We start from the raw sequence: 27906 nt of genomic DNA on the forward strand, positions 1-27906 counted from the left end.
AAAAGTTATAAGAAAATAAATTCCTAAAAAAATCAGAACTGGGCTCCTAACTAAAGCGCAGATAATTGCAAGTTGCTTTGGCAAGACCCATTAGGGTAACTGAAAACAAAATAGTGCTAAATTGGAATGGTTCAGAATTAGTTCTTTCATATTCTACATTGCTTCTTTGAAGCAATACATTTGTTTATACCTCAACTTTGTTATTTAAAGTCTATTAAAATCAGAGCTAAATAATAGTGAGAGAATAGTTATTCCTCACTGAAATAACTGAGGATACCATCTTGTCAATAATACATTGCTCACACCGTAGAAAGAATTCTTTATTCTATTTATGAACCATGACACTTAAAGCAACTGGATTTTAATTTTATTATCTAGATGAACAACAAAACTAGTTTCTGATTAGTATGTACACTGGGTCATGAAAATACAGTGGTTTTACAATTTTATACATTCTTTAATCGAAATCATAACCCACTGCTGTTTGTGACATCGCAGCTGGTTACTGTGAGGGTGCTGACAGTGCTGCAAATAGAGGATTATTATTCCAGGTGAGGAAAAAAGTACAGGAATAGATAAGATGTAATAAAGGGTAAAGATACTATTATTTGTGAAAAAGCTGCAGGAAAAACAAATGAGAAGAAAATGGGCTGCTGGTGATACATACAGACAGAATTGTTTAATCAGACTTTTCTACAAGGTTCATTCAAACAAGAGTCTATCTGTGTTATTTTAAAACAACTCGGAGTTTAGAGTCAGTGACAAAGGGTCAAAGCATTCACTGTCAGGAAAAAGCTCTTATCTTTCACTTCATTCTGCAGTGTTTCAAAATTTCACAACAAGATATCACTTTTCAAGTTTAAAGGCAAATTAATTAGATTTCAGGCCATGTTTAACATTGAGAACAAAATGTAACCATACTCATAATTCAGATTAAATTAGGATTTCTGCAAGAGATACATCTCAATATATTTCCTGTTAAATTATCCATTTAATTTATTTTTTAATCTATATTCATCAGTTCATATAACGAAGTGTATGTAATCATAAAGAAAATTTTAAAGGGACTAATTTTTATCTTGCTCTATTACAGTCAATTTTCAGAAAACCTGAACAAAACTTCTCCTACTCTTTGGGTAGAACAAAGGTACAGATCAGCTTCACTAACTCAAGAAACTTCTCTTACTCTTTGGATAGAACAGAGGTATAGATCACCTACACTAACTCGTGACTATGTTGTCCAATCTGATGATCCACCAATATTGTGAGGTTGCAAAGGCAGTATTTTAAATTCACTGTCACTTCTGAGCAGATGATTATCACACAGAAGAACCTGAACTTCCCCAAGGGCAATGCACAGATCATAAAATAAGGCAACTGCATCCATATAATTTAACATTTTCCCTAGGGACACAGAGTGATTGATCGATTGATTAATTGTAGTTATTAAACCAGAATATCCACCGTCTGCCTTGTCACATCTCATTTACAATCTGGTTGTTGTCATGGGCAAAGTCATTTCATATAAATCTTCATTTGAGATGCATATTTTTGTTGCAGATGTGAGGAAAATGCCAAAAGATAAAGCACAGCAGGAGAATCCTAAGCTAAACAAATGGAAGGGAGTTTAGATATCATCAGCTATGTTCATAGTATCAGTCACAAATTACAAGTATAATCACTGCTGTTGAAATCGGTGGCAGCAGAGTTAAATCACCATTTTCTGGGAATGTGATAACACAAAGATCAGACTCTACTTCTTCAGGTTTTGGATGGCAACGTATTGCAGGTATGTCCTACATCCTCACTAAAAACATCTTACCTCCTTATCAACATGACCAGCAGAGGTTTTAATGCCTTTCTTCACATTACTAGTTGTTCTTAGGCTGAAAAGATCAATACCAAAAACTATATTGAGGACAAGCTGAAGAACAAACTCGCCTCTGCTGTTATTTCACTTCCCCTGTTCTCATTTTCCCAATTTCTTCTTTCTCCTTAGTTTCTAACATCTATCACAATTCACTGTGTCACGTCCCACTCTTCATACAAACCCTTATTTAAAGGTTTCCTCCACAAAGCCCAGAAACAGAAATCCTTTTCAGCAAACAGCATCCATAAACAATTATTAGAGTGAATTACTCAGAGGTCTATGGTTGGGGTTTTTTTGTCATGGTTGTATGCTTTTCTGTTCACACATGAACTCAAAGTCACTTTTTGTTGGATAAAAACAATAAGATATATTTGCCTGATTTTTAAAGATTATTCAAGATGTGATTGCCTTTGATGTTGAACACAGCAAATTCAGAAAAAGGTGAGTCCCAAACACACTTTAGACTAAAAATTTTCTATTACTGTCATATCACCTTTACATCAAGCTCTGTTTAACCTAGCCTTCTTATACAAGTACAATGTCCAAAGTGACCTGAATCTATGCCCTATTTGTGATCAACATTAAACTCTCACTTGTGAGATTTCATGAGGATGACTTCTTTATTCCACACCTATATTTTCCTTTGGAATTCTGCAAAAAAATTCCAATGCCCTGTCCACATCTTTTAGCTATCTTAACATATAAAAATAAACAAATTAATTTAGCTTACCCATAATCCATAAGCTGACAGAGTCTTCCACAAATATGAGAGGCTAGAGGTCCTTTTTAGCATCTATCCATTAAAAACACCCTTTTCGCACCATTAAATGTGTAAGAGTCCACATGCGAATAACTATCAGCAGTCTAGAAGTCCCAATTGCTAGCCACTAGTGATGTGCATATCACAAGAAAAGTGAAATTATTTGAAAGACTAGTAAGTGTTAAACACACTCCAGATATTTTAACACTAATCAAATCACACATGACTAAACCTAAAATCCAAATTCATCATTACTTCATGTCATGGGTAAACCCCACCATAACCGAGTTCCCATTCATCCAGTTATTTTAATCGCTCAAGACCAACATCACCACCAAAACTAAAAGGCAGTTAAAAGATGCTAGTAGGTTCACTAAAGGGGAAAGGAGTTCTACCATCAAAGACTCTGCACAGAAGATATATTAGCCACCTGCCATACATTCAGGGATGAAGCTGTAGCATTTGTTCCTTGTCTGACCACAAATGAAACAGTATCACACCAGAAAAATTTCTCACAGGACCAGGTCCTAAACTATTTAAGTCTTAAAGAAGCAAACAAAAACCTCACCTACTATCTGAGAGTTCTTAGGTTGACACAGACCACTACTGAAGCAAACAGAATATTAGTGTTACATTCTCCCAGCATCATCATCTACTTAATAAACAAACTGACAGTTTCCTTTTCTATCTGATGACAAGAATTAGTCCCACACAGGCCACATTACAATGTTCTTATCATATGGTGATAAAAACAAATCACCGCATACAACTAAAACTACAGGTACCAGATTTTATCATGTTTCACCAGAATGGAATCAGCCTACCTCAGCTTCACCAGCAGAATGAACAGAATCATCATTTGAAATTACAGTGGTTCGATTATATTCCCAAAAGTGTAAACATGTGAGTTTGGTAAATTCTTTACTTGTACTGCCTCAGGCACCAATAGCTCTATCTTTTGCATGGCTAAAGTTGGGATTTTTCAAGATCATGGAAAACTCATGCTGCCCTTCAAGAAACAAAAATCAACCTGCTTTTGCAAGGTAACTCGCCTAATGCAAAAAATTTTTTTTTTTTTTTTTTTTTTTTTTTGAGAGAGAGATTGTAGGGAGTAAGATTGGTCTTCATAGTGATTAAATTGGGATAAAAAGCCAGGTTAGCAAGCAAGGCGTTGCTGAGTGCAAATCTGTATTCACCTACAGAACTGATTCACCTTCACAGACAGAAATCCATTAGGTGGTACAGAGCTCCACCAAGGAACAAAACATTAACCAAGAGAAAATAATAAAACAAATTATGCAAAGAAGATGGCAAATATTTTCTTTGGGACTAGAAGAAAACTCTATTATCCAGCCACAGTAATAAGACAAAAATCAGGACAGCAGCAAATAAGCACAAAGTTTATCATTACTCACAATTCATATCCTATAAGTGTCACAGTGAGGAGAATCACCCTACAGATTCAAGAAGCCAAGAAATATGCAATGTGGAATGCCACAGACTTCTGAAAGTTAGCTGTCAGCTCAAGAAATAGGACAGAATGGTGAGTGACACTCTGAAATAAACAGAGCTTTTGTTTTCACTCCAAGGGGCCAAGAATTCACTCATTGTTCAACTGTCATTTCAGGAAAGGATTCTCTGAAGTGAAGGATCCTATTACAAAGAGTGGAAATTTAAAATAGTTATAGCAACCAGGCACCTAATTGTATTTATGAACATGTCAAATAATTCTTATGCAGAGCCCATTTGCTTGGTTTTACAAACCAGAGAAGGAAATGAGCTGTTTTCCATGTTTGATTTACCTGTTTTAGGACATACAGATTCATACCTGTCACAGATTTGGTATTAATTACTCAACATTATCAATGATCTATAAGGCATAAAAGGTTCCCTACGATTTGTCTCCTCTGAAGGCATTTTAGCTGGAAGGGAACAAGAAATAGGAGTGGAGTTACAGATGGGAAACTGTATCTTTCAGTCATTGGTCCAAGATGATTTGGAGTCAATTATCTTTTGTTACATTGAGGCTCTGGACAGGATTCAGATCCTGAGAAAAGCATGCCTATCCAGCATCCTGCCTCTTACTGATTGCTGGAAAAGGGTGCAGTAGTAGAAATAAAATGACTTAATAAAATCCTGAACGGAGTAAGGGAGCAGTTAAATCTTTAGTAGAACTGAAAAAAAATGTGGAAATTAAGACAATGGCTCTGGAATATTTAAACACTGTTCAGTCCTAATACACAGATAAGATATCAGTGAAATAAGCTAGAACTTAGTCACAAGTAATGACAGAAATCTGAAATACACTACACTTCCTGTAAAAATTAAATGAATAAAAGGATTTTTTGTTTCCCCCATTCAACTATTGATGCAAAACCAAAAAGAATCAAAAGATTTATATGTCCATTACAAAGCTGAAGAGATTCTTAACTCAATAATGATAGGGTCCATAACTCACTACTGGTTAGACTAGTATCTTAGCAATTGTCACAGGAAGAACTTAGTCCAAAGGTAGAGCTGAGCAGTCAAGCTCAAACCTGGGTTGCAGCCTCAGCCAGTATATTTTTTTTGTGTCCAAGATGCAGTGAAGCATCCCTGCACACTGGCATACTGTGGAAGCAGCACTCATTCAGGGCATCCTCTGGGATCCTGAATGTACTTCAAGGTCACACTGTCTCAGAGCTCTGAAGGAATTCCTAGAAAAGTGATCCATGAATACAAAGGGGCACCTAACTAAACTGTCCATCTGTAAATGCTTCACACAGCCTGGTCAAAACATGATCCTGAGATACACACATCTGTGGTGGCAGACCTCAAGCTCAGTAAAAAATTCTTGATGAGAGTAACAGGGTAACCTTCTGAGCATCAGCCACTGTTAACTGGTGAAACTGACGAGTTGCTTTACTTTGATTTTTTTTGCCATATCAAATACCTTCTCAAATTACTTTGGAGGATGACTTTTCCACATAATTCTGGACAAGTATACCAGTGGTCCTCCAGGAGTATGCATAGGAAATTAAACACTCCATTTGATTTTTGTACAGAAATCTAACATGCACTCAAATGCCTCTAAAACTACCTTTGGGCCAGCACAGGTCCTTGTAGTGTGAAACAATCACACTTGCCTGACACAAGCTAACAATTATCTAAGAAAAATCATGTATAATGGGAAGAAAAATGTTATTCCTACTTGGAGCATCAGCACAGTTTATGATCCTCAGTGACTTGCCTCTGAAACATCGTCTTTTGCTGTTAGATATTCAGAATACAACACCACTGCCTTGTGATAACAAGGCTATACTATTTGCTACAATACTTTCATTCAATTAAGTGAATTTGAATTTGATTTCAAAGTTTATAATCTAATATTTTCCTTCTTGAAAGACTTCCTGTTGTTTTCTGGTTTTGTGTCTCCTGTCCATAGTTTGAAATAAGTTTTCTTTGGCATTTCATGTCTGTAGATAGACAATGCTATAGGTGAAAGAGTTGCAGTAATTATATGTTTGGGTTGTGAAGGTTTCTACTGCAGGGGGAAAGCACACTTATAACACATGGGATGAAATTTAGATGTGCCTTCTTGTATTTTTTGTGAAGATGGATCGTGATCAGGTGATCCCCATTTTATTAATTCTTTGTTATAATTTTAATGTTTGCAACTAAAACCAAATCACATTTGTAAAATCTTAACTCATTAAAAATGAAATAAGCACTGTTGCAAGTACTACTCACATGGACTGGTACGAATGGCTGGAGAAAGACACCACAAGGATAAAGGTATTTGGCTGGGTTAGCAGAGAACAATGAAAGTAAATCACATTCCCACACCTGCCTCAAAGCCTCCCTCCCTTCTCACCTTCTCACTACTGTTTGTTAAAGGTAACAACAATGGTAAATAACTTTCCATAACAGTCTTCCCTGCTTGCCTCAACTGGAGAAAATGTGTTGATTCTTAGAAGACAAACTCAACAGGTATCACCGACTCACAAGTTTTTTCAGAGGTTAGTGGAGGAGAGGGAAATACACCTAGAAAATGCTGTAGGTGCCAATATGGTCCGATCTGGTGATGTATAGCTACAGAAAGTTCTAGATACCCTCATCAAAATAGTTCTGTTAAGGAGCATATATATATAAAACAGAGCTTCAGATCTCTTCCTCAGTGCTTTGAAAAGCAGATTTCCTACATTACCATTTATATAAATGCATCAGACATGCTGATAACAAATGCATTGTGTGCATTTCAAATAAATGGCACAGCCAGACCATAAATAGTTAGACAATATGTCAATTTTAGGAAGTGCTTGGTAAAGTACTGCTTTCTTATAGTACTTGATTTTTTATAGACAGTCTCCCTGGTTTCTAAAATATTAATAAATGCCACAATTGTTATTAAAATGGAACAATACTTCCTTTCTAAAGCTATCTTTGTCAACACTAGTGGTTTTTAAGATGATAACAAATCTTTCTCATCATTGAGTTATATGCCTTTCAAATTACATATGCCAGCATTTCCCCTATTAAAATAAATATTTAGGATGATTTTTGTTTGTGAGGGTGCCTGAAAATAACCTAATTATTTTGTTTTTGGAGGAATGAGATGCTTTTTGTTAACTGTTCATGAGAGAGCAGCAATTACTACCTATAGGGCTTTTGGTTCTCACTAACCCAAAATATCTGTCTTCTGATGCAGCACAGATAAACTACTGCTGGGAGTCTATTTAAGTCTGATTTTAAAAAAGGAACTGGAAAAGGGAAAAACTGGGAAACCATGGCAGATTGCACTTTTATGGTACTTATAAGATGATCTTATCCTCACTGCAATATAGCCATTATATGGATTATGCTTGAAGTGGGGCAGCAAAGTCTTTCAGAACTGTATTATCTAAAGTACCATAAAGCATTTTTCTCCTTTCACAATGGATAAAAACTGTTGAAATTATTTTTTCTCTACACATACACCTAGATAATGTGTTATCTATCTGCATTTACTTAATATTCCAGGGAGATGGCTACTGCAGTTTATTATATGATGACGTTTAATCTACATTTAATATTTTAATAAACCTATGGTCTTAAACAGATCTGTGGGACAGACATATCAGCATTTAATCACACACTAACGCAACAGATCTTTCTGTTTTAGCATAAACAGAGAAAAATAGGGGCTAAGATGCAAGCAAGTGTATGTTATGTATTGGCAGGATCACTAAAATACAAAGCTGAGCCACAATATACACCTTCCAATTGCATTGGGTATAGAAAAAAGACTTAATAAAAGATAAACATGGAAATAAATGAAACAAATTCTTCTAAATAACACATGACTAGTACATTAACACTGCATTGATTTTTTTCATGTGTTTATATTTTTTAAACTATATTTTAATAACAGCTAAGAATATGGATATTTCTAGCACTTGAACTAAATTAACTTTTTATGACTATATTTTAAAAATGTGAGACCAAATGTAAACCCCTTACATATTACAGCACTCGTTGAACAATTAGGTTCATAGGATGGCCTACTACTCCTGGACATTTTATGTTCTATAATAATGAGACAAGAATGAGGTTGAGACATAGGAATAAGTAATAGATATTCACAGCACCTCAACCAAGTCTCCATAACCATAAGAAAGCCATTTCAGCATACAGGTTCTAAGCATACCTTTGTGTATTCCAGCTTTGACATGCCTTAACTCCTCTGAAAACGCTTCACACATAAAAGTACTTTTAAGTCTCAGATGAAGAGAGGGAGAGATGAACAATTAAGTAAAACTGTTCAGCATGTGGAGTTCATTTTGGGCCAGTAATATTCTGGCTTTTTCTTGAATTGATCTCTACAGTTTTCTGCTGGGTTTACTAGAGCCATACAACTCATCCATGATCATGTTTTAGAGAAAGGGAAACAAGGAGCACTAGAATTGGGTTTCTGCATGAGGGGAGAAGTGCTGATGGAAGCATAGCCAGAAAGAGATTTCCATCTAAAAAAAAGTACTTTATGCCTTCCTGCTAAAAATACACTTTAAAAAATTACTTAATGTGAGATTACGATGTAACTTATTTGTCATGATTAAAAAAACCCAAAACAAAACAAAAGGAGCTATAAACAGAAGTCATCCACTTCGGGAGTTGATGTTTGGTTTTCTGGAACGCTCACTTGAACGCATGCTTAAGTTGACATACGTTAAGCATCATTATCAGATGGCCTGTGAGTCACGATGTACAGGATGATGTCACGTATGACAGGACAGCATATGAGTAGATAAGTGAAATAAACCCAGAATACAACAAAACCCCTCCACCCACACACCAATATTACAATAACATCCCAGTAAACAGTCTGAAGAGAAAGGCTAAAACTAGAATGGACTGAGACACTAGTACCTTTTCATACCATGGTAACCTGCTCAGCTGTCTCTGTTATACTGCTTCTATGAATAAATAAAATGCTTCCAGTATAGCCTAATTGACACAGTGCAGGAATACTGAAATATTTGTAAATAATTGCTGAAACAGAAACTTGCTGGTATATGGAAGAAGCAAGGAGATAATAATTAAAATTGAGTCAGTTAGAGGGACTCAGGCAGAGGTGATCAAGCAGTTAGATGATGTTTTATTCACTTTCTATTTCATACAGTAACACTTTCAACTGCTTAACAAGACATTCTCTCACTCTAGTAGTTTGGTTATATTGTTTATTCTCTTGCTGGTTGACAAATAAAACATTCACCACTTCAATCTGTTTCAGGACAATTCAGTGCCTGAAAACCAGAAACAAGACTAGAATGGGGAGCTTTACTAGACATACAGTAAGTGTTGACTTTACTGACGGCTGATACCAGTAAGACTTCAGGAGTTGGAGGATACCACCCTGCCTTAAAACTCCTGGTCTTGCATGGACACATACTAAAGCAAATTAATCAAAAGAAGCTCTCACATGATCTGTGATGCTTTCCCTGCTGACAAACTGGCCAATATTTTATTTCAAAACAGAGAAAACTGTATTCAGCACTAACCCTTCTGTAAAACAGAGTAGTATGGAGAGGCTGCAAAAGAGTCAAGGGAATCTGTTCTTCTCCATTCGTATTCTAAACTAAGTTTTGTAGCCTAAGAATAAATGAAGGGAAAAGGACAATAACCTGCCAGATAAATTTACTGCTCATTAGCTGGAGTTTTTACAGACTCTTATGCTTTATTCCCTAAAGAATACAGGCTCCCATACACAACCCAAAATATCTGCAGTTTTGGCCTCACAAAAGATGGAGAAGTCACCTAATCATATCCAGAAAGAACAAATACCCTTGCTATATAGTGATACGCTGAAAAAGAACAGAATACCATAAAAATAAATACTGTGGCTACTAACTGTTAAGTGTCATTTCTCATCATTAAATCGAAACCCAGTTTGTCACAAGAGCCCATGCCAAGCACAAAACACCCCTAACAGCACAGCAAACAGGGCTGCCTACAGTCAGCCTGAGAAACCTGGCAAAAGGGAAAGGCTGAAATTATCTGGGTCCTCAGCCACACTTCACTGATGGCTGAGGAGAGGTTTCATTTGCAGTATGCTGTCTGAAGTTCCTCCCTGAAAGCAGACTCCAAAAAAACTAAGCAAAACTTACACTTTCCTTTAAAGAAAAAAAAAAAAAAAAAAAAAAAAAAAAAAAAAAAAAAAAAGAGCCTGATGAGAAGAGGTCTGTTGAGCACACTGGATAATACCTCTATTGTTAAAATGATCATTCAAATAAGTGTAGAAAATTAAAATGTAAATGTAAATGAAAATTTAAATGTAAAATTTCTTTCTCTGCTGAAGGATTTACTACTGCATTTCTTACCAGGAAAAGAAAATCATAGTTACCCAGTTATGGGCTGTCACTGGTTGGAGAAAATTGTACTGCAGTCATCCCACTGCACAACAGAGAAATTCAGAACATAGGGATTGGTGAAGGGAAAGTGATCAGGGTGTGTGCATGTGTGAACATCTCATCCTCTACTATATTTTTCATAAGGCAGCCACTGGGATAGTGGCCCAGATGTTGCTCTTCAGATGAAGGCAAGAGGGACAACCCCTGTGCTTTGGGACTCTCACTCCTGGCAGTCCCTCCTGACTGTACTTGGTAGGTACGGCTTAACAGGCTCTTCAACCTTTTCTTCAAAATGTAGGTGGAAGGAGCAGGTTTTGTAAATGAAAAAACAGTTTTCACTTAAGTAATATCAAGAAGTCAGTGGGGTGTTAGGGATTGCAGAGGCTACATACAAAGTAGGTTTCTCTCTTCACTTATAACATTTCCCAGTTAAACTGAATTTCCTGATTAATTACAATATAGTTGAAGGGAATGAACAACAAAGAAATCCTGTCACAAGCTCAATTTAGATAACCATGTTACTTGACTCTAGCAACTCAACTCTGATTTTTTTCAGTCTGTATTGTACATGGCAAACATAACAACCAAAAGTCAAAATAGCCGGGTCCTCTCATACCATTTTTCCACAGATACTGAAAAGACTTTCACATAATTTTGAGCAATATGCAGATAACCTGGTAATGCTTGAGCAATAATGTACTGTATTTATAGGCAGATCTTAAATAATGAGATCCCAGAGATACGGTTATTATCCTTACTTTCCAATAGCGTAGTTCCATTATTCATCTACTGAGAGTTGATCATTTTCATTAATTCATTTGCATCTAAATCTAAATCTTTTCTAGTTAAAGCTTTCATATCACTTTTGTACGGTTATAATATTTCCTAGCACAACAAAAAACCCAAACAAAACCCAAAACAAATTTGCCTAGAGTTTTGAATTACGAAAGCAATATATTCAGTCTCCAAATTTCAATTGATAATAAACTGAGATAGGCATTTTGAAGATCTCTTCTTCAAGGATTTGCACATTTAAAACCACTTCACAGTCAAATCTAATGGCTTCTGTTTGCCAACAATAGTAGTGACACAATTTCATGCTGTATTAGATGCTGATTTTGCATGTGTTTGTAGGCTATTCCTTGTACTATCACTGTTAGCCTTTGATAGGGCCTTCTCCAAGAGAGAAAGGTATTTTGTAAAAGGAACAAGCTTTAGAAAACTCTTTTTTTCTTAGGATATTATTAATAGCAATAATAATAAATAGATATTGTTTTATACATCACAGGTGCTCTAGGAACAATATTGAAGATAAGTAATCATGATGACTGAAGACAGCATCAGTGAGCAGAGATGTCAGAAGAGGAACCAGAGCAGAATGAGAAGAACTAGTCAGAACTTTGGAATATAATGGCCTTTTGAAATTGATGATGAATTATTATTGTATTGCATGTTATGAAGAATCATATCAATATAAGACGCTTTTTGTCAGCTGTTGCCACTCACTGAGGTGAAGACCCAACTCTGAGTTGTTAATAAAGCAAGCCTAGAGATACCCACAGTCTGGTGAAATCCTTTAATGTATTTGGTAACTCCAGCATAACCATGTTAAGGGAATTACACAACACTAGTTAATTCTGTTTTGTAAACAAGGGGAAACCAGCATAATCAAGAATAAGATACTTCTTTAATAACAGGTTTCTAAGTATTTAGCTGCTTATTCACATATTTCACAGTACATACCTTACATAAACAAGCACATAAAGTCAAATAATGAACTCACGGGACATTGAAGATCTGAGCTGCAGAGTATTAAAAAAAGAGTAAGCGCTGGCCTTTGTTCTGCCTTGTTTTCATCAAGAAGATAAAAGTATCAGTTTCCCAGCATTCACTGGAAGAGCAAACCCCTCCATATGCTAACTTGTTCCACGAGAGAGCTGCATTTGACTGCCTAAAGAGTTCCAGGCTGCCTCTGCTACCCTGACTTGTCTTTTCCTGAGTCCTGAATTCTTACAGTAAGTTAACAAGAAAAAGCCTTTAAAATCTGATGTCTCAGCCCTGCATACAATAACAAAAGCACTTTCAAACCCCTGAGATTTAAAAGGAAGCATCACCATTCCCTATAGCTATCCCAAATAAAACCTGTTAACGCTAAACTCATACCTCTGCCCAGAAATATTTGTTACAGCACTAAGGGTGCTGTAACATTTCCATTACAATGTATTTTTGCTAAGCTACATGACAGCAAAGTCACTGCTTAGAACATAAACCCAAAAGCTGGGAGAACTCAACAAACAAGTCAGGTGCATTGTCACAAGTCAGGTAACAAGAAAGGGCAAAACCTGGGCTTGCAAGGAAACGAGACATGGAGGGCAGGGAAAGGAGCTCACCCCTCTGAATTCCTGGCTCGCTCATCTTCCAGCTCTTGTTTGTGAAAACAGCCCCTCAGAATCGGGAGAAAGGGAGAACTGCAGATAGCATCTTTGAAAGCTAGGCTCTTTCCAGCAAGACTCAGGCAAGAGTGTAGAAATCTGAACTGAACAGGTGAACGCTGCTGGGTTGTGACACATAGATGCAACCAAACATCGACAGATAGGACGTTAGAACTTTTCAGAAAATTCCAATACATGCAGTTGTTTTCATCAAATTTACCTTGCAGGTACTGCATCTTAAATATTGTGGTACTAACAATCTGAGAGTGAAAATTATTACCAGCCCATTGAAACAAACTTCATTGATTTTTCCCTGTCTAAACAAAGTGCAATGCAAAAAAAGGTAATCAAACAAACAACCTTAACTGTGAAAACAAAATTGGATTTTTAAAATACTGTCATTTTTATTAATCTGAGGTGATATTACTTAGATGAAGATTACCCTTCCATTTACAATAAATGTGTTTTTTTCAAGTTATCATTCACTATTTAACTGAACAAAGAGTTATTAAAAAAAAATAAAAATCTGCTGTATTTCAGACAAAAGCTATTTTTTACCATGAAGTCATAAAACCCTGAGAAAGGAGTTTACAATGGGAGCACTGACATCGCCTTAACTGCAGCAGCACCAGCTAAGTCAAATGTAATAGGGAAAAAATTTCAAAGATAAGAATCAAAGTGTTTTATCAAGGTTGTTCATCCTATTACAATCTCCACTTCTACAAACCTTTTAATGTAGAAAGTCACCTGCTGGACAGAAAGCTGTTGGTATGAATCTGTATATAAAAGCATTTTTCAGTTACAGTCTGTGCCTGAAATGCCAATAGGATTTCTTCTGTGGAATATCTTTTTAATGAATTTTGGCTTAAATGATGGTTCTAAAGTAGGTTGAGATTGTTAATTTTTTTTTTCTTTTTTAACATACAAAATTGTACTCAGTGTAATAATAAAAGTCATATTCTATTCTCAAAAATACATTCAAAGTAAAACCACTGAAATGTCATATGGGTTTTACCACGGGTTTACACTGATGAGGCTCAAATCATAATCTAATTCCTGAGTCCTTGAGTGATGCTGTTGACTTGACCTTGGAAATACTGAGAATAAGCTAAATACAGCCAAGAGTACTTATATCTGAGCAGAAACACTTTTGCAAACATCCAAACATTTTCAAGAAGAAAGGGGGAAAATACTTTCTAATGCACTGCCATACTGACAAAATAATTTTGAGAATTCAAAATTATCTGATTAAGAATGTAACTATTTTCTCCCTCCAATTCCCTTTGAGTTTGTTGATATGTAGCATGCTCTCAGAAGAGTTATTAGTGTCAGCAAGATCCCATTGGATTTGTTTTCATAAAGACACAGACATATTAATTAAAAAATAGATTAAAATACTGCAGGTTTCATTCCACTGAGCTACAGAACAGCTACTGAAATATTTCTTAGAATGACTGCACACTTTTTTGTAAAATAGAAGCAAAGTATTCCAGCAGATACTACTAACAAATACCACACAAACAGCATCATCTGTTTATGTATTTGGCTAGACTCACTTATTTCTCAGAGTAAGACAATGGTATCTGGAGAAATACAAGTATACAAGAAAATTATCTCTTCACACAGTTGTCCTGACTGATGCTTTGTGAGATTTGATTAGCTATTTCTTCTGTCATGATGAGACAAGTTTTCCAAATATATTAGCTGCAAGATTTAAGAAATAGCTGAGACTGAAAAGGCCCAAGGAAGAGCAAAATACATTTGAAAAGAAATAACTGGACTTTCTAGACATTGCTAGGTACCCACAAAAGGAAACAGATGGGCCAAACGTTTGTGCTTAATACAAATACTTTAAGTTAAATCTATACGGGAGTGAAAACTTCATAAAGCTTTTCTAGCAAAAAATGAAACATTTTAATGGAAGTTCTTAACCCCTATGATTTGTTTATGAAAATGGGGGTGCTTTTACCCAGATAGATCTACGGGTTATAAATTCAGAAGCCTCTAAAAGCACTGTTTCTTCATTAATGTCAACACACCTAAGTCTGAGCCAATGTGAACATGCTGCAAGGGACTTTAAAAGTGAAAGCATTTTTGTCTGTATGAGGAGACAATTTTTAGGCAACAATATTATTCTCAAACTCCTGGATACTAAGCTGAGCATCTTTCTATTAAACCAATTACTAAAAAGTACATTTTCAGCATTCTATGCAAGGGAATAGTTTTATCAACATTTTTTTCATTTTCCAGTGGGGAAAATTAAAATTATATATAAATTTCAAGCAGAATTATGCCAGCTTGAAATATTGCAGCTGCAATATTGCAAAATCCTCTTTTTGAGTCAATGCAACATTTTCTTTAAACTATCAATAAAGCTAGAGTGTTCGACAGAAGCTGCCCAAAGTATGCATCACCAGCTTGTTCTTGCTCTCAGCTGACATTCATTGGCACTTATATCATTTGTATGATGCCAAAGAGTGCTGTGACTTGTGAGAGGCCAGTGCATACTTCCCAGATATTTAAGGGTTCTTTTCATGATCTGGTTCTCATGGTTGCTTTTTAATCTGTTTAAAGCTTTGAGCACAGAGCAACGAGGAGTCCTGTAGGGCTTGGAAAGAAGCATGTCTGGATATTATCACAAGTGGCATGTGACTGTCAGAAATTCCAGGATGTAAGTGTACAGTTAAAGGCATAGTGCCCAAGCCATTGCAAAACCTACTCAAAGGCCAAACTTTCCAAAAGTCTACCTCTGCATACCACAATCTATTTTAAAAACACCTCATTCTCCAGAGAACTTGTATTCCTGGCCCAGTGTTCTCTGAAGCTGTCCCTGACATGGAATATTCTATGTAACATCTGATCCCTTCCAAGGATACAGTAACACAGAATGAAGAAGGCTTTAATTAAGATATTCCCTTAGCAATGAACTATCCAGGGAGCAGCTGCATAGTTCTTCACTTCCCAGGATTTTTGCTATGAAAAGGACATCACCCATGTCAAATTTAGGCTGAAGTAGAGAGTCTTTAGGGAATGTACTTCTGAAATATGTTTCTTCCTCATTCTGTACCAAAAAAACTTTGTAGAATTTGCTGACAATACTTTTTCTCACATGGGCTATTTTAAAATTCCAGGTAATTTTTTTTTCTCCTTCTGTTTTTGTTACCTTACTTCTCTCTGAGCACATTTTCCTCTATTCCCTAGGACTCCTTTTGATAAGAAAAGGAATTCTGTAAACTGAGAGACCTAACATACATCCACATATCATTTACTATAAAGCAACAGAATGTTATTATGGATCACAAAGAAAAAAAATAAAAACCTTAAAATAATGAATTGGTCCTGAAATTGATAAGCAAATAGAGTGAAACAGGCTACATGCCACCCCAAAAATCACTAGCAGCATGCACATTGCAGAATCATTTAAATTATTTTTCACGGGAAAGAAAAAACCATGGATGCATGTAAGGGGTTAAATTTCAGTTCCTGATCAAGGACTGATTTGCAACTCGGTAACAAAATGCTGCAAGGGGTACAAGACCTCAAACAGGAAAAGAGAAGTTCCATGTTATTCTTTCTTCAGTTTTAATTTCCATTCACATAAAATTGTTAGCCCAAAGCTCAAGATGACAGCTGATGTGATTATTTTATCAGAAGCAAATTTTCTGAACAAATGCAATTGCAACCACACAGCAACAAAGCTCAGTCCCTAAATTTGCACCTGCACTTTTATCCTTATGATCACCCATGACTGCCAAAAATACTGACAGTGTGCAGCAAAGCTCATATGCATCAACATACTGAAAAAGCACATGGACCATCAATGAGTTCTTTTCAAGCACAGCACATTTTACCACGGATGTCTTGCAGGTGCACTTCACAGGATCAAAGTGTAAACATATGTAAGCATTTAATAGCGCACTTCATAGAGAAACTGTAAAATTAATCCTGTTCACAAATGTCTGAAGATTACAAGAACAGCCATATTTTCCTTGAACAAAGACCCACAGTTGGGAAATACTATAAGAAACTAGGAAGCGACAGAATGGCATGTCCTTTCAGCAGGACATTATATCTGAAGGCAGAAGCAGGATTATGTCTGAAGATTGCACTTTCTTTAAAATCCACAAAATTAGGCATATTCATTACAGCACAACGTAATTGTCTCCCATTTGAGCCTATCCACATTTCAGATCTCCATCACATCCTCTGACAGGGAATCCCACAAATTAATTATTAATTTACAAACCAAATATTTCCTTTTGTTGGTTTTAAAACTGCTTCATGGTCATATTATTCAGTACATGTTGATCCTTACGTTGTAAGAACTAATAACAAATGAAATGCTGCCTTTCCTACACCATTTTTCATTTATCAGACCTTCACCGCAACTCTAGTCCTGCCTTTTCCAAGAAGGTATACAGCCATTTAATTGGTCCTCAACAAGAAACACTTTCATGCCTTTATTGTGCTTGTTCTTTGTAGGTCTTCTACTTCCTTTGGGGGCTTTTAACAGTCTTCTCTGTAATATTCATTATAACAATGCAACCTTGTTTTAAAAAGAATTGTACTATGTTTTTTCTTTTTCTTATATTTTCTGGGATGTTTTGTAAAACTGTATTTTCCTCTTTAACTACAATTGAAGCAACACTTTTACTGAACTAATTACAGTAATGCTAAAATCTCTCTCCCGAATAGTAACTACTAAGTCAAAAAGCATATTTAAATATATGCATTCTTTTGCATTTATAAAAATTGAATTTCATCTGTCATTCAGTTTCTTTACATTTTACCTCTTTAGGATCAGCTTTACTTTTGAGTATTCAAAAATATTTAATCTATCAGCGGCTTGTATCTCATAACTAATCACCCCTTTCCAAGTTTATTTATGAACATGCTGAAAAGAACTGATATCACAGCAGCTAGACTGAAAAATCTTCCCTTCAAAATTCAGGTTCCCAAATGTCAGTGACTCTCTTACAGTCCAGGTACAAAGCTTGATTTGGGGTGTTTCAACTTGGATTGCAAATCTTTTACTTTAAAAAACTCTATTCCACATGGGATTGTAAATGTTTGAGCTACTGAAACATGGGACATGTTTTCAGAACAACTCACTGAGCAGAACCAATTTTAATTTGGACCGTTTATAATATATTATTTGTGTGAATTCTCACATAAATCTTGGCAAATTTGAATTTTGGGTTATTACTAATTTTGTTTGTTTTATGGAAGAAAAATAATTATTTACTGAAGAAATGAATGCAGAAGTGGACTAGTTTCCTAGAAAATGTCATATAATGTAATGAGAGTAACCACAAACAGTGACAATGCTACAGCTGAAATGACAAATTCTAAATATCTTACGAAAACACTTGATCAGACATCATAGACTCTCAGTACTTATGTTTGCAAAAGGAGTGAAAATGTTTTAAAGTTAACCATCAAATACATAAAGATTCTTCAAATAAAAGGTATGGGTTGTTGAAAATATTATTTATGTCCATAATTAATCAGGCCAACTTCAACCATGACTCAGTTTTGTGACTGCTTTAATGGCATGTATAAACCACTCAGTGGCAGGGAATTTCTTCAAATACGGAACAATATCTATTATACTAGTTTTAGAAAGAGAAATGAAAGAAAGATGTGGGAAAGAAGAGAGCTGCTGTTCCAGAAATAGTTTTCAAAGTTAAATCCTTCTGGTCAGTCTCTGTGCACTGTAACAGACTATAATAACAGGCAGTCACCTCACAAAGATTAAACTTGACATTATATGTTCCTTTTCAGAAACAACTGGGGATAATCATATCCTGCTCCCAAAAATATGAAACTTGCTGATGATGCAGTTAACAATCAGAAGTGGCTGTTTCTAAGCCTGTGCCCACTAGGAATCCTATCTTGACAGCACGTCCTACCCAGAATAAATGTACTTTACCGTTAATATTAATTAATTCTCATCTTATACTTATTATATTGTCTCTGCAGTAGTTATGTGGGCTTGCTTAATGCCCTAATTTTTCCTCACTCACAGCCATTTAAAATAAGCTTTTTGAAACTTGTGAGCTTGCTGAGCTGAATTCTTTTTCTTTTTAATGTGTGTGCTCACCTGGCATTTCTATGCAAGCTCCTACAGCTCTGCTTAAGAGTTAAAAACTGTAATAAAATTGAAATATGTTAATATAAAAATGAAGAATGGGATTTGTCTTACCATATTAAGAAGATTAAGCAATGGCTAGATAGTCCTGGACCATCCAGGGTTTAACTTCTACTTGTCAAAGCTGCTTCCTCATCTCTATAAAGACACTAGATTATAGCCCTTTTCCAAGGTCAGGCTACTCTGTCTCTGCAAGTAAAAAACATGAAAGAGATTTATTAGGCAGCAATATACATCTATGCATTTTATCTTTCAGCAGCCTAAACACCTAGGAGATGCTTGAAGCAGAGTTTAAGAGGAATTCAAATGAATTATAAATGATGATAAAGTCTAACTTGATTCAAAACTGATGGGGTTGCATCATTTAACATTGTCAGTAAAGTTGAGTGCCATTTTTTAAACGGTACATTTTTTTGTTTGAATATGTGTCATACACCATCTATTAGCAAGGTATCAGTATACGTCAGACTAGCTTTCAACTGGAAGATCATCGTAGGCATATTTTATATTGCAGTGAGGTTTTAAAATTGCAATCAGTTTACAAGTAGTAGTTGAATTGTGAACAACAATTCTCATGACCCACACAAATGCAGACATACTGTCAGTATGTCTGTATATATGTGTATATATATATGCACACATATGTACCTCTTCCTACATTGTCTCTCCATAGATAATATTGAACAAGAAAATAAAAGTAAAAGTAAGGAATCTTCTTTCAGTCAGTACTTCACAAGCAAGTAATGGATTGACAGCTATATAAAGAACATTTAAATAGATAACAAAGTATATCAATAGTATATAGCCCTGTTAGAGAAAGCACCAGCAACATACTGAACCAGGGAGATTCCCAGGCATAGATTGCTTTAGAATACATCTACAGAAATTAACAACAACAACAACCACCAACATTTCTGATATTATTATTCACTCTATTTCTCCTATGGTAACATGAAGGCAAGGTCAATAGTATGATGTCCACACTGCTTTGTGTCACACATCACTTTTCATATGACTGGAGCATTAAGTAAAACTTTCTGCTTGCAAACAGAAACTGCATCTTAAATGTTAATATTGATCAATCCATTCTCATCCATTTATTAAGTGAGAACAAATCTTTTAAAGCAAAGAATCTAAACAACTTTGCAGATAAAGGATACAGCCAGAAAAATCTGTTCCTCAATCTTTGAGGTCTTTTTTGTTACAAAAATAAAATATTCAAAGTTCTAAGGCAAATTTTGTAGACACACTTCCCACAGTGGAGAACTTCAGTTCCTCTTGGTGTCTGTTTTCTTCTTTCCTTTCAAGCACTCAAAGCTAGATTTGGAAAAAAAGGGGGAAAAGCACCAAGCCCACTCAGCAGATGACATAAAAAATGTCCCCATGAATTAAAAAATCAAACATGTAAGATTGTTTTGAGATTAACCCTGGCAGCCTGTGTTTATTATGAAAGTGTCACACTTACACAATCAAGAGTTAAACTGTATTTTAACACAAACTCAGCATTCTAAGAATCAACCTAGACAGCAGATTCTGATACCAAATGTTGCGTTCTCCCTCTTGATTTGCCCCTGCTCAGCTCTGATGGGCATCAGCACTCCTCCAGGCCTGTGTTTGCAGGTCTCTGCATCCTAGCACTGCAGAAGCAGGTTGTAATCATTCTTCATTCCTCCCTAACACTCCAAGTGCAAGTTTACAACTCCAAGAGTTCCTGGACCCTATTTTTTCCAGACCTTAGTTTATTTATAGCATATATTCATCCAGAGGTTCTCATAAAAATCTACTAAGGAATTTTCTGCAATAAAACCAATAAAGCAAAAAAAAAAATTACAATTTTCTCTAATCCTTAATCCTGAAATCTCTTTCCTAGTTGTATTTGAAAAGCTAACCTTAATGAGTTATTAGGGCATGTAAGCATGTAAGCAAGAGTATAATATTTACAGTTCAAGGAACTCAGGAGTTCAGGATCTGTACAGATATTATTCTGGAAATACTGATGTAGCTAGAGCAAAAACTCTACTTGTACATTAAATTTGGTCCTAATAGAAGTGGACCTATTCAAATAGTCTGCATAAAATAGGAAGAAGCTTGGGAAGATGAGATTTCTCTGATGAATGTCACAATACAATTGGAGGACAGAGTTTAAAGTGCTTTCCATCTATTTGTTATTTCTTGCTCCTTTTGTATTGGGATGCAGTTTTGCCTGTCATCCTTTTCTTGAGATCTGTGTTTGCCTCAGATCTGAATAGCTCTATAATATGTCATTTTGGATCATACACTTATCCATAAAGATCCTTAGAATCAAATTCCCACAAAAAATGTCATCCAAACCCTTGTGTATTGTTTAGGTTGACAAAGGTTATTTAAATGGTAATACCTGCAAATGCTCACATGCGGTATTTCTCATGAATATGTTATCACTCCCTTTCTCTGAAACCATCACTTTTGGTTATCTCAAGCTGAAGGTTAAAGAAGAATTCTAAAAATCTTTAAATTGGATTAACCAATATGATGGTTTTATAGACTTCAACATACCTGCAAAACAGGACTTGAAATCTCTAAATGAAGTCAGGTGCACACTTTTTTCTATATAGGGATCTTAAATGCTATTAATTTGAACTTCAGGTTTAGTGGTGTAAAAATTAATAAAGTATTGATTAACCTGAAAAAACAAGGAAAAATTATGGCTTCATCTAGACCTGAATAAGAATATTTTTGAAGTTAATTGTATCTACAAATCCAACCTAAACCATTTTATACAATCTAGCTCTTAACACCAGTTTTTTGAAGAAAACAATAACACTAAGAATAGGCAAAACTGAAAGCTCTTAACTTTTCCTGTTTATATTGGATAAAACAATCTCATTTTTAAAAAAAAAAAAAAAAAAAAAAAAAAGGAGTGAGAGGAAACTTATGCAGTAAATCTTTCATTGAATTCCCCTCATGTTTATGTCTCAATTGAATGAGAACACCTCTAAAGCCAGTAGAATCATTGATAGATTATGACCCACCACACTGGAAAATTGATTTACCCGCAGTGACTCAGAAAAATCTTCATCTACTGAAGAACTGCTACTGCAGCAGTTATGTATTTTAGTAATTCCAACCCATGCAGACTGAAAGGCCAGCTGTATTTATTTTCCATAATTCATATAAGTAGAATGTATTTTTATAGGCCCCACATGCACAGACTTATTAAGACAGAGACACGTACATAAACAGAAGTCTAAGGAACATAGAATCAAAAACCAAAGAGATTACTGAAAGTAGTCAGCCAGGGGCCTTACATGAATTCTTGAATACCATCAGCCCGTGGTTGTGCAAACACTGTATTTGCCAGTGCAGAGTGTTTATCTCCTCCTCTACGTAGCTTTCGTAGTATGTAGCTTGTGTAGCATCAAACTTTATCCTGGTCTGTGGTCATCATCTAGTTCTGCCTGAGAGTAGTTTACCAGTTGATGTTGGTTCAGCTGGCACACTTAATGACAGATTTCATGACAAAATAGATTGTGAGTTTTAATTTAAGCACCATTGTGTATGGAGCACCTGAAACCACCTCATTTATAAACACTTTTCGTACTTGTTGTAATCTGTGTCATATAGAAACAGCTCCTCCACTAAAGAAAAGCAAAACTCTTTTGAATAGGTTGGCCAATATAGATCAAAAATCACATCAGCTTTTACAGATTTTCTGTGAAGTCCTCCTGGGGAAACCAGCATAACTCTACTGGTTCACAGAATTACCCTAATTTGTATTTGTATCAGTTGAGAGGCTGATCACATCTGCTCACGTTTTACTTCATGGTCAAATATAATTAAGTAGCTTATAACAATTATGGCAATAGATATTTCTATTATATAGATACTTTATATAAAATATACATTCCCCAGTATCATAGACATTCAACACCATTTGTGTTCTTATGTCATCAGAGTGACAGATTTTTTTGAAACGAACATATGATGAATCAAGATTCAGCATTTCTTATAGACTGAAGTACACAACTAAATATTACAAAAAAGTGTCAAAACTAAAGTTGTGTTTTTACTGTTGCTGAGGTATGTGTATCAGCTAGTATATGTACTAGCTGATACACATACGCACGGAAATACCTCCTTCTTCCTCTTTATCCTTCCCCACAAAAACAGCAGTAATTCCAAAATCCTCTGCAAATGATGGTGGAGACTCCTATAACCTCAAAAATTTTGTGTTCTTTCCAAGTAATCAGTCTGATTCCAGTCCCTCAGATGTAGCAGGTACTGTTCACAAAACTTTCTTTCTGCTGATACCTGCTTACACAGCAAGGAAACAATCTCCTTTTACTCATAGGCTCTGATGACAAATATGAAAACATTGTAACTGCAAAATGTCTTTTTTTTTTCCCCCCCAGTTCCCCACTAATCAAATGCCACATCACAGAAGATCTGCTTTACATGTAGACTTGTAGTATTCAATCAGCCTCCCAACCACATAGCATAACACTGAGGTGGTTAACTAAAATTTCCAAGCTGCAAGAGCAGTGCTTTACATCTTAAAATTTGACAAATAGCACACAGGATCTTAATGTGTTTCTTACAGAATATAAAGAAAATGCATTCAGAGTTAGTTGAAACTTTTAACAAGACATATGAGATCAAAACAGATTTTGCTGCTATGCTGCAAAATGAAAATACACAGGTATTTTTCTTTGACTGTACGCCTCTTTCACCACAGGGTGTAACTTTAATCTCCCATGAAATGTTTTAACTTTAGCTGTCCCCTTAGGTTTTTTTCTGACAATCATTTCCCTAAAGTTCCTAAACATTTCTTGTTCACCAGGTACTGTGCATGAAACGAAGCTTTTTTTTTTCGTTGTGTTTCCTCTTTAGTTATGTGATAATCACCTTTCTTGCTGGTCAGTTTTCTGAAGCCTTCTATCCAAGCTCTGTTCGCTGCATGCCTCATCACTAATTATGACCTGTCAAAACTGTGGCGTTTTGGGTTTTCTTCCAAACTTATTTTTATTTTGGCATTTGACAAAGCTAAGGATCTCTGACAAAGTACTACAGGCCACATACCTGACATACTGCTATTCTGCTCCAGCACTTTCCAGTTGAACCATAACAGAGTAAAGCCTGTGTCAGTCATTTAGAGTAATTAAGTTTTCTCTCTCTTAATGGACTTAATCTGCTATCTGTGCTGTGAATCCTGGATGGACAATACCATTTAACTCCTTACTAGTTGCCTGCTGGTGCAGAACAACATTTTGCACGGCATGCACACTCAGGAAATATGACATTAGAAATGTATTGGTTTTGTGCAAAAATGTAATTGTTAAGACGCCACCACTTGGGCTGTAGAACCATCCTCGCTGTCTTGTGCTTGTCGGCTTGTTACAATACTCTGAGACTTATGACCAGCAAGTAAGTCATCAGCACACAGTGTTAATGATAGGTTGATATTTGGATCTTCTTTACCCACGAATCACAATGGCATAGATTACACAAATTTCAAAATCACAACATTAGATTAAAATGCCTAGTAGAATGCATACTTGTTTGTGGAGAAACTTAATAGTGTATTGGAGAAAGATTCTTTAACTTCCTGAGTTTGCATCACAGAGCACTGCAGTCAGTGTTGGTGTAGCAAACACGAGAGCGCTCTTCCCAGCACTGTCATCCAAATACTGGAAGGAAAAAAAGCCCATGAAAAACATAGGGACACCATTCAAAGTTTTAAGTAAAGGCCTTGATATATGCAGTAAAATATTTGCATTGCCAAAAATTGTCATCAGGTGGCCTTATGTTTAAAAAGATAAATTGCACATTAACACATGCATTTTTTTTGAAGTTCCATATGCGTCAATATTTCTGATCTCATTCATGCCATAGTAGAATATATAAGTGTAACATAATAAGCTTTAAAACTGGTGACTTAAAATTCCAAATCCGTTTTACACTTTTGAGCCAAATAACTTGGGAATAAGACTGTGCTTGCTGAGTGAATTTTCATAACTTCTTCCAATTTCAATACAATTGTATTACAATTACCATATTTGCAAAACAAAGAACACAAACCAGAAAAGCATAAAAAAGAAATGGATGATGACATTTGCATTTGCACAGTACATTCAATGTAAGTTGGATTTTTTTGTACTCGGCATCACAAATGTGTTTTGAAACCTCAATGCAGTAAGCATTATGCGTTCATCTGAGGAGTTTCATTTGCATTTAATTTGCCTTCAATGGCTAAATAGGATATTAATTCTGGAGGCTTATAATAATTTCTTATGAAATAACACTATGATCTAGACGTGAGAAATCTCCATATTTTTACAACATTTTTCACTCAACACTATCCTGGTTTTATTATATGTTTGAAAGTGGAAATTCTTAGCACAAAGTAATTTTAAAAAATGCTCTATTGTTCTGAATTTCCTTTTAAACTGTTTTTAATGTAGAAGATTATAGTAATTTTTCATTAGCAGAGATTAATACATTTTACTAATATTGCATGCCAGATTTTCTTTTGTGCTGGGTGTCTTCAAAGTTCTCAGCTGTCTAAGGCTCATTAAGTACAGAGAAAGCTTCATCTGAAGATTAGTGATTAGAAGCATAACTCTAAGAAACCTGGATTCCCTATAATAGCCTTCACTATGGTGCAGATATCAGGTCCTGAAGGGAAGAAACTTATTTCACTCATCGTGTACCACCACTGATCTGATCACTGACAGCAAAGTGTCCTTAACGGGAGGTCCTGACCATTTTAACAGCCAAGAAAGATATAACAAAGGATGATAACAGAAGAAATAAATTTTACTAGACTTGAAGTAAAATGGAAGAGAAATGGATATATAGAAATGTAAGATTATTCCAAGATTTAATGCAGCTATAAAGCTTATTGTGAGAAAAGACTAAGACCTTATTCCTCTACAGAGGAAAATTCTGCTCAAACTCGAGTTCTCTATGAACAGCCCATCACCTCTGGCCAAAACCTCAGGATTAAAGATTACAGACACAACAGGGCAGACCCTCAAAACAACCACAATGTCCAAAGAGATCCTAATTTTCATTGCTATACTTTTTTTTATACTTTTAGAGAGAAATGAAAGCTAAAGGGGTTGCAGAGGCAGAACGAGAGAAAATGTGGAAGAGACACAACACAGTGTAGCATGTCAGGAATTTACAGTCAAGCAGAGAAGGATATGGTCAAAATGGCAGTAGAAGCAAAATTACCGTAATAGAGTCAGAGAATAAACTAAGATCAGAAGTATGGCTGAAAAGATTCTTGCTTATGGCTCATAAGTGTTCCCCCCCCCCAACAAGGGGAGGAGAAATCCTCAAATTCAAATCCTGCTGAGTCTCTTACTCCAAACGTGGTCATTGCAGTACATAAATAATACATATCTTCCATCCAGTTTAAATGGGGGTCAAGAATCTCTATTTCTGCAAGTCCTTTGAAGATCTATATTAAAGCACATATTTAATGGACTACATGGGATGCAATTCTCTTAGAAACTGTATTGGGAGGTCCACCTACATATATCATAATGAATTAATTAAGGACTTTCTTTAGGGAGACTGAAGGATTTAATTACATATGTTAAAGCTGTAAGTGTTCCTGAAGAATCAAATTTGTGGATGCTCTGTCATCACGCCAACTGCAGTAGTGCTAGTTCCTAATGACAGAAAAAGAAACAGAGATGGTATTCATGCTGGTTACTTTTTTAAATATTGGCCAATGGAAGCCATGTTCAGTTAAGTGATTTGTGGTCTCACAAATTTCAACAATTAAGAGAGAAAAATTAGTTCATGACATTTAGGCTTCAAAGGAGGTTGGCTAACAGCTGGGTGAACTGAATGATTATTTAATTCATAAAAGTTCAGAAAATGCTCAAACATAGTAGACACTACTGTTGAGAGCAAATTCATCAATATGGGTGATCTGGCTAAGGATTCATTAAAAGGAAATTTTAAATTGCTGGCCATCTGTTAGCAATGAGTAAAGAATGTACACAGAAGCAACTTCTGATGGGTCTACGATGCAATTTATAACATTACCGTATCATCTGACTTAAATCTCTTAACGCAACAAGCATTGATTCCTACCACGTTGATTATTATATTTTTTTTTTAAACGAGAGAACTAATTACTTCTTAAATACCATTTGAAGGATGTGGGAAGGAAATCCTACGTAATTTTAAGCAGCTGCCTTTAAGAGTGGGAATGATTGCATTCATACAGTTGTTCTGATCCTACACCTGACTTCAGTGACGTCCCTTTGTAAGTTCAGAGATCCACCCACGCTGCCATACGCCCATTCAGTTGTAAAACTGCTGGCTTATGTAATTTCCTAATTCAAGGACTAAGAATGTTGGCAGGTTTTATTCCTTAATGCGTTTTTCTTTCCTGATTAAAATGTGATTCCTATGAAAAATAAAATTTTATATTATCAGAATATACAAAAAATAAATGGAAAATTGAAACCACCTGTTCTGGGAGCTTCATTTCTTCTTTTCAATAAGTTTTTGGACATTATTTCCTCACCATGAAAATGGTGCAGGGCAGTAATTTATGAAACTGTTACAAAATAGTTTTTTCCTGTTCTTTGATATGGGAGAATTGATCACTGCAGTGGATTTGCATGAAAAACAATGGGAATGTTCAGAGGTTACACAAAATTTTGCAGTAATTGTTCTTGTAGATAATAGCAGAGCCATTCTCTTCCATTCAGTTCCACACAGCCCTTAATATTTGCATCACACAAACTTTTGGTGCTGTTACTTCTTGAGCTATACCCCACTCCACATGGAAATGAAGACAATAACCTTTGCTGACTGTGCTATAC

This window comes from Athene cunicularia (genome assembly GCF_003259725.1).
Source record: "Athene cunicularia isolate RWA chromosome 8 unlocalized genomic scaffold, athCun1 chr8_part1, whole genome shotgun sequence".
NCBI lineage: Eukaryota > Metazoa > Chordata > Aves > Strigiformes > Strigidae > Athene > Athene cunicularia.